General features: G+C 33.2%; 1 non-coding gene across 1 annotated transcript; it reads left to right on the top strand.

The window, feature by feature from the left end:
- The first annotated feature begins 1,472 nt into the window (after nt 1–1,472).
- TRNAI-AAU (transfer RNA isoleucine (anticodon AAU)) lies at nt 1,473–1,546 on the top strand. The gene has a single exon. It is a non-coding gene; the product is annotated as a tRNA-Ile (tRNA).
- Nucleotides 1,547–7,402: the final 5,856 nt, after the last annotated feature.

Below are 7,402 nucleotides of genomic sequence, written 5' to 3'. Positions count from 1 at the left end.
GCGTTATCAAATCATTAAAATTAAAAGCCTTTCATCAAATTCTTCCCATAATAATACTAATATATTAAAGGTCGGTGTATTTAATTATGGCAAAGCACACTAGGGCTATCTGCCTAAGAGGAGGGATGCCTTTCGTGGAGGACTTTCTAAGGGAAACTGGCTCGTATACACGTTACACATGGGGAAAACCACGAAAACACCCATGCAGCCAGCCCGTTCGCGGGATTCGAACCTCGGACCGAACTACCACTGTTCAGCGACTTTACCGCTCGGCCGCTGGTGGGCTAATATATTAAAGGAAAATGTACGCATGGGCCGCATAACTTTGCCTCAGGGTTCACAGGTAACTCGCGGGCTGCTAGTTCGGAACCACCGGCTTAAGAGTTCATCAAAAGAAAAATTACACTTTTTAATGTTTCCTTGACCACTAATGTAGGCCATAATTGTGCCACCTTTCTGTACTGTTTGAACTTCATAATGCGTATTATATTTACTTCATTAATTAAAAAAAATATATAATTTTGAATGCAGATTGAATTTTGCTTGTCTAATTTTGTTCCACCATTTTATAAGGCGCATAAAAATCCAACTGACAGAGCAGTATTTATACGAGGAAAGATTTCCAGTTCAGATACCTTTTGATTCGATATTTCTCTTCCTCCTCAACAGATTCAACAGACATTTGATAATTTGTAAGGCCTTATCCCAGACGTAATTTATATGGTTAGTCCACGTTAAGCGATCATTTATAATCACTCCGAGGTACTTGGCACGAGGAACAATTGGAACAATTTCGTTAAATAGATAAAGTCCTCTTTTGACAGGTGTGTTACTTTTATTTCTGCGTATGAGGAGAAGTTGAGATTTGGCTGCGTTTATTTAAACTGAAGAATCTAAGCTGAATAACATATTTCTACATACGGTTTTAAACATAAACCAGTAGCCTAGCGGATAAGACTGCGGAGCACTTATCGGATAATACCGCTAGGCACTTATTAGCCTAGCGGATAAGACACGAAAGCATCCCTTCATTTGGATGGAGAAGGTTATTTAGCTTTGGTTAAATCTAGTCAAAATCCTGACGCTTTCCTTGTTATCCACTGATTTATTTTTTATTTCGGTAATTGAGCGGTTATGACATAAATAATTACCAGGAAAAATAATTCCGATATTTATAAATTGAAAATAACTTTAAAATACTCTCAAAAACAGTAATCAGTAATTCAGTCAGGCGTTATAATGAATTGCAATTTCTGTTTAAAATAATAATAATTATGTACCCATTTTTATTGATTGGAAAAGAATTTTTTGTAATGTTTTATCAAGAAATTGCTTATCAAGAAAATTTATCTATTTCGTTCATTCATTTGTTTTTCTGTTTCTGAATTATGGCAAATAATACGAATAAAAAAAAGCAATTTTGTCCGCTGGTAGTGTTCAACAATAGAGTGTTTCGTGCACTTTCTTCTGTAGGCCCATTAGCTCAGTTGGTTAGAGCGTCGTGCTAATAACGCGAAGGTCGTGGGTTCGATCCCCCCATGGGCCAACCTTTTCTTGTAATTAAAAAAATTCATCAATTAATAAAATACATCACATAACGCAAATTCTCATCACTTACTTTCTTGTGTTCAAATTTTTCAGCACAGTACATATTTTTAAGAAACTATTAAATTTATTTATATGATCACTGTATTGCTTATTTTATTGTTTACGTAGAACAATTTCAATAAAGTAAAATGAGTTACAAAACCGAATGGAAAACCAAACGTTTTTGTACCATTTAATGGCTTAAGAAACATCTTTTATGAACTATAATAACTCAGCAAAGATTCATAAAACTTATCAATAAAGTACTTTGCAAACTAAATATATTTTAAATTATATCAATTAATTTACTACTAAACGATAAAATGGACATCTAAATCATTAAGAGATGTGTATGTTGCTTTTAAATCGCTCACTTTATAATAAATAATTAAAGATTGATTAAATTTTGAAAAATAAGTTAAAGAAATTATGTTTTGCAATGACAACACTCCAAGAAGTTATTATGCTTGAGACTGCGAGGTAAATTAAAGATCTCATACTTCATCCAGTGGATGTTAAATGCATGACATGTAACGAATGTAGCGGCCCAAATATTTTGGAATGACTTCACTGAGGTCAAAAAATAATTTCATAAAACATAACAACTCTGCTAATAAAATTTTAGAACTAAATTTATACAAAATCGAAAAAGACAGCAGCATTGTTATTAGTTTTCAATACACCAGGGATGGCCATTGCGAGGTTCTTCGCAAGTTGAATGGACGGCTTTTATGCAAATAAAATAGATGTATGAAATATGGTAAACTAAAACTCCTCAAATGTCCAGAAGTAGTTAGTTTATTTCATTGCTTTTTACAAAGTCATTAGACATTTCTTCCCATCTAAAACCTGTTTCACTCTTTTTGAAATAATGTAAATATTGACTTGTGGCTTTTGGGAAATATAATTGCGACTTTCGTCTTAATTTAACTTGTCCTGAATTTCAACATGCGGCTGTTACTGAAATGAAGTTTTGCCAGGCCTGAATTATATGGTTCTTATTATACGCTTAGCAGAGTTAAATTTACCCTCATAAAATTCAACGGTTGCATTTGCTTAATGAATTTTTCTTTCTTTGAAATTTTAACCAAGCCAACAGGAAAACAAGTCAGAGAAAGGTCCAGACTATTAATTGTACCTAACATTTTAAAAATTACTACAGTAAAATTAAGTTTAATGTCGATTAATGTTATTGCTTAAGCATTTATATAGGAAATATATCACTTACCGTTATCAACAATTCGATTAATCAACAATTATTATCAAAATATTATAGAATGAACTTTTTAAACTGATGTAATGTCGCCAAATAAAATCGAAATAAAGCAACGAAATCACCAAATGACAGAGTTGTGTCTCCATGTAAGGAAATAAGTCACCAGCATCTTGATTTTTATTTAAGGCAACATTAAAGTCTTGGAACCCCGTCTCAGAAGAAACAATAAAGAACTGCTTAGACCATGTCAAACTTTTACTAACAAAATAAATAAAAAAGAGGAATAATTAAAATGTCTCCAGTTAGAATGAATTATGAGGAATTTAACGTTGAAATGCTAATTTACCTTAATTTATTGTATGGGTATTGATGAAACAAGCTGCAGATTCAATGATGGAAGAAAATTATCTACCTGTCGCTTTTTGAAACAAATCCAAGCACATCATATTGTTACTTTTTTTTTCTGTCACCAATTGTTACGTTATTTTCTTCCTTCACGTTTGTACGGGGTTCGTGTGAATTTGGAGTGAATAACGACGACACTACTTGATGAAGCATCGAAACACACTTTATTTAGACAATAGTAATCAGGGCAGCTCCAAAACACGTTTACAATCGTCGATGAACTACTATACAAGTAGTATACTACGCTGACACGACCAGCGGCACAGCCTCCAGGTTATCAGGCTATCACGGTGGACACAGCTTCACAACAAAGCACTAGAGTACAGCTCCCGACTCTGCTTGGTCGTTCTCGGAACTCCACATACTCTCGAGACTCTTCACGCTACAACTCGCGATGCACTCGACGACACACTCTTCGGTCCAGTCAGCCATAATTAGTTTATTTTTACTTTAAATAAAAGTAAAATTATTAATGAATCCTGTTCAAACAATTTTAAATAAATATAAGCCTGGAGATTAAATTCAGCTGTCAATTTGTTTGAATTACAAGCTGTAACTAAGAAAAATGTCTTACCAAACGTTAAATTTGAGATGGAAAATGAATAAATTACTACTTATTAACTAAATCTGAATTATTTTTCCTTGCAATAGCATTACCATTGTTTACGTGTGCTCTAATAAAATTTAGTAAGCGAAATTTGAAATTTATTTAAAAATTTTTTACTGTGTCCCTTAAAAAAAATTTCATTTTATTAAAAATTAAAATCTAAGATCTTATCCGTCAGCTGTTTTCAGATCGTGTACTCCGCCCGCATGCAATTTGAAGTTTAAGACCACTGTTAGAGATAAAAAGACTCTGTATATACTCCTCACTATACATTTTTTCACGAGGTTCTATTTAATGCACTCTTCCTGTGAGTAACTCGGAAGCTTGTCATCGGTTTTTAACCTACTTTAACTGCCGGATAACCTATAGCAATTGTTCTCAATCTTTTTTTGTCCCATGCATCCCTTTCACCATTGCTAGATCATTCCCCTCTGCTTTCCCAAACTTGAAAAATCCGTATATATTTTTATTTAGATTTCGAATTATTTTTAGTGCATTATAAAAAAGTATAGAAAACTTGAATAAAAGTAGTTTTTTATTTTCATAATCCAAAACTAAATACTTAATAGCTAAATAAAATCCTGAAAGCATTACCCCCTGCAACTATGAAATTCCCTCCTAGGGGGAAATTCTCCTCTGATTCAGAATACCTGAGCTATAAAGTTCAAATTTTATGCACACACTGTTTGTGGATGACAATGCATGCAGTAAAGCAATTTTTTCAAAATTCGATTTAGATTTATGCCTATATTTTATGCCATTAGACTTCATCAGAAGGTCATCAAAAGGCCAAAGAATCACAAAAACTTCAGCTATCAGTCAAAACTTTATTTAAGATTTAAAACAGGAAATCACATCTCGCAAGAGGCTAAACTTTTAACATTAACACACACGAGCCGACGCCAGACATCGGCAATGAGCAGGCAAAATAAGGAGAGAAATAAGTAGTAGTCTCGTTGAAAACGTTCAAGTTTTTTTCTCGCTCTGTGGCAAGCACATATGCCGGCAAAGATGAACTTTGTCACTCATTGCAATAAGGATTTCCGCCCAAAAAATCTGTAAGTAATCTGTAATCTTTCTTCAAGTTCTTTGTTTCCGCCACAGTATTCCTCTACTCCACGTAGAGGCAGAAAGGCTCAGAGATACCTCGGGTTAAAGTTGAATTTTCTGCCAAAACGAGGAGTATGCGCTGGGGGTTTTTGGTTGGTCGGCATAGGTATTTTAACCGTGGTGCCCGATGGATTTACTGAAGAGTCTGTCCAGGAACGGAAACTGATACAAGAGTGCTGAAACAAAAAATTGCTGGTTTCAGGCTATAGACGCCAATCACTGATTCCTGTCCCTTAATAAGAAGGGTAAAATTTTTATTAAACCGTTTATTACTTTAAATGGGCCATCATACGAACGAGTCAATGGCGGTTTCAGTTCATCGTGTCTCACAAACATGTTAAGTGCATGACTCTAAAGCTTGGGTGCATGAAATACTTGCTGTTAGTGTTATACACATACACTATAATATATTCTCAGTGGACTGTACTATATTTGACAGTTTATTCTCAATTTTACACCGTTCATGGCCACTCGAAGCCGTGAATTCTCTCAGAGACTCTTAATTCACATTTTCACATAACAAAACGTCAAGAGCTCAAGGCGCATGCGCAGACGCAACAGTTAGTATGAGCTGATGTGGGTTCTGGCGACATCTCTCTCATTGCCGCGCAATATCTGTATAAATGAAATCGGGTCAACAAAATTAGAAACCTGGGTGGGTTGCAAAAACAAATAGTAGTTTCGTAATAAATTCCGTATAAAATAAGCTTTCATTTAAAACTCATAAGATAATTAATGAAGTAAAACTAGAAAAATAATTTTTTATACAATTTGATGCAAGCGAGAGTTAAATAAGACTAATTCGTCTTACTACAAAAAACATTATTATTACAAAATTCGTCTACAGTTTTATATCACGATTTCCAAATATCGAAAATCTATTCATTTAATTGCATTACCGAAAGTAAGCCATTATCCTTATAAACCTATCAAGGGTATCTTGCACTTTTATTATTCGTGATAAAAAAAATGTTGAATTTTCTAAAAATATTTATTAATCTCATGTTCCCATTAAACTATATTAATCTGCATATATGAATGTTCGGCGCATTGCCATCATATTAGTTCTTAATACAGGAATAAACATGGACACCTCGAAACGCTAATTTTGAATTTCGAATTTATTTTTGACTTATTTCTTTTTTTGTCCAAACTTAACATGAGTTTTTGCTTAACAACTCAGCGATTTGAAAGCGAGATATGAACGCTGTTCGAAATAAAACATTTCTATCTTCAACGTGCCAGACTGTTGCTATTCGGCAAAATGTAAGATATTTATTTTCAGTTTTAATCCACAAATATTAAAAGCAATAATTCGGTTATTAAAAGCAATGTATTGCCACTATCTCATACGTTTATTATCGTCAGGTACTAGTGTGATGCCATTTAGTAAATCTTAAGATTTTCAAACTTTCAAATTTAATTTATCTGTTACTAAGTAGCAAATCAAGTGATTGGAAAGCAATAAACGCAGTTGTTTGTTGTTGTCGGCTGGCTGCTCGAGCAGCTAATTTGTAGAGAAATGATTTAACGAATAAAAAAAAAGTGTTATTGCAGCCTCCTAACAAACACTCTATCAGGAATTTTAAAGATATGCTGTTTTTAAATATTTGTGATTTTACTTTTGAATTGCGTGTGGCCTGAGTGCGCAGAAAGCAATGTTCAATAATAAAGCTACTGAATCCTTTCAGATTTTCTTCTGTCTTTTCTCCTTTCCTTCCTTTTTCTTCATGGGAGGAGAGTTTAATTTTATTATATTCAGTTTTACGTTAAAACTGGTTTTAATTCAGTTTTACGTACCATTTTACGTTAAAAAAAAAGCAGAAACAAAGACTAGAGCTTTTGTTACGGAATTTCTTTTTGAGTTTCTGTTCTAAAGTTGTATTCAAGACTAAAGAATTATTTTTCCCAAGAGGAGAAGACATAATTTTTATTCAAAGAAAATATTGAAATACCCGTACTTGAATAATTCTGTTATATATATATTATTATTTTTCTGTATTTTAACTTTTTAAATTTTTTAATTATAAACTATTATTTGAGATGTTATAATTTAAAATCACTCCTAAGATTGCATTGTTTTTTTTTCGGGAGGGGGGGGGCGGTTGAGAAGCGTGGAGTTTGCTCAGTTTTAAACTAATTTGTAACTTTGGTATAGTCAGTATGCCTCACCGCTTTCAATCTCTGTGAATGTTTGTACGCACGTATGCACATATGTATGCATGTATGCATGCATGTACGTATATTTGTATGTACGTATGTACGTATGTATGTATGTTTCTCGCATCCTGAGAAAAAACGTCACCTACAGCCACCAAATATTGAACACACATAGTCCTCCACACCTCGCAGTTCGAATCTTAAATTTCGAATTTGTTTTTCATTTTGCATTTTATACGAATTTAATTAACTTTTTATTAAAAAATCAGCGATTTAAAAGTTTTGTGTTTCCACTCTGCAAAACGTAAAATATTTAT

Source organism: Stegodyphus dumicola, chromosome 8 (assembly GCF_044657685.1).
Source record: "Stegodyphus dumicola isolate Sdum_Otavi_A_Nest chromosome 8, ASM4465768v1".
Classification (NCBI taxonomy): Eukaryota; Metazoa; Arthropoda; class Arachnida; order Araneae; family Eresidae; genus Stegodyphus; species Stegodyphus dumicola.
Note: the sequence above shows the minus strand (reverse complement) of the source record. Positions and strands in the feature narration are given on the sequence as shown.